The sequence below is a fragment of the Perkinsus marinus genome (genome assembly GCF_000006405.1).
Source record: "Perkinsus marinus ATCC 50983 genomic scaffold scf_1104296970058, whole genome shotgun sequence".
Classification (NCBI taxonomy): domain Eukaryota; phylum Perkinsozoa; order Perkinsida; family Perkinsidae; genus Perkinsus; species Perkinsus marinus.
The window spans coordinates 5,104-9,439 of record NW_003202588.1 but is presented as its reverse complement, the minus strand read 5'-3'; positions in this window follow the sequence as shown (position 1 = coordinate 9,439).

The window sequence follows — 4,336 nt, the reverse complement described above, 5'->3', positions numbered from 1 at the left end:
GTCAACGTGAGTAAATGATTCAATACTCGATGTGATTTATAAGGCGTATATGTCTCCGTTTTACTGTTAATCTTCATGTAAAGCTTTCACATGAAGTGGCGTGATACCCGGTGAAAAACGCGGTATTCGCGCTATGTAATATTCGTGAAATTTCATATAACTAGGGTGGTGAAACTCCAAAATTATTCTCCGCCGAGTGCATTATGAAACTTTTCGCTACTGGTTTTATTCACGTCCACTTAGTTTACCTATGATCGTCAGTTCTGGTACCATTTCCTGAACTCTTTTAACAGTTTGGAATTTGTAATTTTCTCGATCTCCGCTAACATTATAATCAAAATGCTTCAATTCGAAATCATCAGGTACGTCGTCAAACGTGTAATCGTCGAAAGTCGTGTGGATGCAGAGACGTAGGAAATTATAGCGGGCCCCGTCGTCGCCGAAATACCTGCAAAAACAGAGTGTGTAGAGAAGAAAAAATATGGCAAAAATTTTACGGAAAAAAATTTAGTTTTTTTCGAGTGTTCGTATGCAGTGTGGGAAAATATACACATGGTGGTCAGCTGCATGTATTGGTGATGATGATATGAAAATTCTGAAGAAACTCTTGTTGGTTGGTGAACATTTGGTGAACATTTTTAACAAAGTTGTATCCGAACTTCTGTAATTAGTGAGGAAACTCCTGAGCTCAGCTGAGAAAAGCAAACATATATTCCTACTCCGACACAGAGATTTTCACAGTGTTGGAGGAATATACGTTCGCTTTCTTCGGTTGTGTAGGTTCTGTAAGGGTCCCTTACTAAGGGAGCAAGTTCAACGACTGCGCAACGCAATGGGGGAAATGTCGCTCGACGCATTGAACTTTATATAGGTGGTACCAGATTGGGTAGTTACATACTCCGGAAAGCGCGACAAGCTCGCGCTTCCGAGCATAAAGAATTCAATGTTGGTAGCAGATTGTCGGATGAAATCCATGAGGTTATAGGTTGCACCTGTGTAGTAATTCTGCTCCAACTACGATATGAACAATATTTTTTCAGTAGTACAGGGGCCCTCGACTAGTCGTAGTAGTACTACGGTAGTACGTCACGGTGGCGCACGCCAAGTCACCAGTGTATACCACTCAAGACTTGGCAGTGAATCATTCACAAGGCACCAAATATACGACTAGTCGAGAGCGTCAGGGAGCTGTTTCACAGCAACAGGCTCAGCCTGTCAGGCTGTTGCCAACAGCTAACCCTGACAAACACCCCAACCGCTGTACTACTAATTGACGTTGGAAAAGAAGTTGAAAGGAGTTTCCTTAGTAATTATAAAAGTGTACAGAAACCAACGAGGATTTCTTCACAATTTTCATATTGTCATCATCACCAACACATGTAGTTGATGACCATGTGCATATTTTCCCTCCACACTGTTTTCGTGTTTTTCTCAACAGCGCTTATTTTTCTCACTATTGGAGGAATATATATTTACTTTCCTCAGCTAAGCCCAGGAGTTTCCCTACTACCTATAGTAGAAGTGTACAAAGAACCAAGGAAAAATTTCCCAAAATTCCCTACGCGCTGCTCACATATCAAAAAATGGTTGACGTTGTTGTTCAGTGAGGTTCAAGCGGTTCATAGCCCATCCTGCCATCTCAGCAACAGCGCCTCCGAACCCTATGATTGGCCATTTGTCGACTGCATCTGAACACGCAGCAAAGTAGGAAGGGGAGTATATGTTCACTTTCCTCAGAGTGTGCACATTTTGCCAACAACAATTTCCTCAGAAGTTTCGTAGTGTCACCAAGCAGTTGATGGCCATATGTATATCATCCAACACACTTCCTATGCCTGTATCAACACTCCTGATGAGTTCGGCGTTACAGTATGCTCAGGAGTTCCTCACTACTTTAGAAGTGTGCAGAAACCAGCAATAAATTCCCTCAATTTTCGTATTATATCCAACACATATAGTTGATGACCATATGCATACCCTCCAACGTCACTCACCAGTTTTCACTTTCATTTCAGCTGAGTTCGCACTCCCCCCCGAAACTTTGACCGACATAGGTGACCATTTTTTCCCAGTAGGCGTAGTAGTGAATCTAATAATGTTATATGAACATCCTCATTGTATCGAGCTTACGCTTGAGCCTGTATGTTGGGAAGTGGGCGAGTTGTGGTAGTAGTACTAGAGTCGGATTCACTACTACACCCTGAGAGATGCAACAACAGAGTAGTGGTAGTAGCTAGAAGAATGATGATACCGAAAGACATGACCGAAGGCTGAGTATTACAACTAAATTTGATGTGATGTCTATCGAGGTCATACAGTGGAGTTTCACGACCCTAGTGAGATGAAAATACGCAAGTGAAGAATATATCTCACGATTATTGTTTTTCTTCCACAGAGTATAACGCCACTTCACGTAAAACGGGTGGAGCTTTGCTACACGTGAAGGGACAATCTAAAATACGCGTGTACATATATCGGCCCGTGAACCTTAACATCTCGAGTACTGCAGCCTTTCGTTCCACTCCACAGACCATCATATGTACTCCTGTTAGTATATAATTATATTCGACTTTCTATTAGGATGCAAGTGATCACTGCCTGTTGGTAATCTACTGAAGTTTATCGTACTTCACCTGTTTGCACGCATGAGCAAAAGTGGAGACCATTCGCTGTGTAAGAAGCCGTTTGGGTATTCATTCGGGAAGGAATTATTCTATTAGAATCGTCTTGTTCAAAGTGATGATGATGATGGCAGGCCTCAGTATGAATCAGCCTCGTAACGCGTTGTATGTTCTGAGGTTTCCGAAATGTACATGTGATGTCTCTATCAGTGTCAACCGCTCCACTTCATGCTCAACACTCATCCTGCCTAGTTGAAATAACGTACTGATAAAATGATTGCGTATGAAGTTACAAGAGTATATACAACAGTTGTGTATACCCTTGTAACCTCCTGCAGTTCAACAGTTGTAACTGTAGTAAGAGTTACTCTACGAAGGAACGATCGGGTCGTACGTATGTCCATCGATATATTCACGCTGATAGTGTCAGCATGTAACCTCAAGATCAGAATGTTGATTTCCATTGAGTTGATAATCACCACTACCTTACTAGGATGAGGAAGGTATGGGCCCGCTCGGTTCGGGTTGACAGCTCCCGAGATGGTTAGCAGTACGTACTAGAAATGGAGTAGGACAAGTGTACTGGATGGGCAGGTACGCAAGCACAACTGGAGCCAGCTCCCCCCTGTTCGCGCACGTATTGTGAGGGTGGAACGGTTGACGAGACGTCAGTAGTGATAGCTATGTTGGACGCATGATGGTTACTGTGCTGTAGAGAAGAAGCAGAGGATGATCTAGTCCTTAATGGAGGAATCCTAGATGCTCTTAGCGATACTATAGGCTCACCAGACTCTTGATAGACACTGCGTGTAATAACCATCCCGGACTCAGCGCGACAAGACTAACTTGGATTCAATTAGTTACAGATTTACTCAGGGCGCTGACTAGCGTTAAAGCAAAAAAAGCCGTAATAAGACTCTAATACTATCAATACTCCAAGGTCGCTCCAACCAGGGGCCGTATGCGGATCCTGATGCAACAGGTGAGTCAGAGTATTTACTCAGATGAAAAAATCAGATGGTGAGTAATAACCCCTGATTCACTGATTTTTTACTCTGGAGCGAAAAATCAGGATCATCGCGAGGACATGTGGATCTCTGAGCTGATTCGAGAATCTAAAGTTGATTTTTTGGCTGATTAATACTCTTACTCAATATGCCTTGCTCATGAGGCTGATTTTTCGGGTGATTCCATTGAATCTGAGTATTTTCGAGAATCAGGGAATCAGAGTTTGAATCAGACATTTTTGACAAGACGAAGATTATAGTCGCTACGCCCCACAACCGAAAGTGACAATTTCAAGAAAGGAAGAAAACGTCACTGTACGAGAGTTGAACTTGGTAGATTCGCCCCGAATGCATGCAGATTTCCCGTTACGTTACAGCAATGATAAAATTTCGGAAGAAGATCTTCGGTCGCACTTGTACACATCCGTACTTCAAACTTTTCAATATGTTCACTCGGAATCAACTAACTCCGGGTTTCTAACTCAGAAGTTCTAAGAGGAAGCTCAGCGCTAGAGCTTCCTTCTAGAGCTTCCTTTGATAACCGGTAGCGTGATCGGGTGTCGTTATCGGACAATCCCTCAAGAGGATCGACGAAGGGCATTTATTGTTTTTATTGAACAATTAATCGCATTAAGGAATGCGTAGTTCACAGTGTGAACTTCACACCGTGTGGCTGCATGTACTACATGCGCTATACCTCCATACACC